Below are 702 nucleotides of genomic sequence, written 5' to 3'. Positions count from 1 at the left end.
AAATTATGGAGACAATTTTTTGAGACATAATTTTTTGAGACACAATTTTTGAGACAATTCTTAAAAACGAATTTTACCCTAATTTTGAGGTGGCCGAAATTCTCTAAGAGTGAGAAGGAAAAATTTTTCTCCAAAAATTCCACATCGTGCATGGGTTGGTGTTTGTGGAAATTTGAGTGTTTATTGTAACCCATTCTGTCTCATGTGTGCCCACACACACGTCTTCGTGGATTCTAGGAATTGACGTGGAAGACATTGGTTTTCTAAACACAAAGCTTTGGAGCAAGGATTGTTCGAAGTCAAAGAACTCAAGTTATCAACCGAGTCGGCCTCCAAGTTATCAACCGAGTCGGCCTCCAAGTATTTTTCCTAATTGAGTTCTTAATAAATGAATTAATGAGATTAATTTATTCATGCATAAATTAATATAATCTATAGAGTATCTCAAAGGTTTTATGAAAATTTTTGTTATACACGATCCGCCTCCCCCCCACGCTTCCGCATCCGAATTCTGATTCGGAGACCAACATCTTTCTCTTGAGGTAGCTCTTCAAAGCGTGGTTGCCAAAACTTAGTTCCTCTACCTTGTGAGTCTTTAAAAATGGCAACGTTGTTGGCCAACTCACAAGGACCGAAACTCTCAGATTTAGAAATGCAGAGGAAATCATCAAAATTATCAAAATCGCTATACAGCTGAACCTC

This window comes from Morus notabilis, unplaced genomic scaffold, assembly GCF_000414095.1.
Source record: "Morus notabilis unplaced genomic scaffold, ASM41409v2 Scaffold240, whole genome shotgun sequence".
Taxonomy (NCBI): domain Eukaryota; kingdom Viridiplantae; phylum Streptophyta; class Magnoliopsida; order Rosales; family Moraceae; genus Morus; species Morus notabilis.
This window is presented reverse-complemented; position numbering follows the sequence as displayed.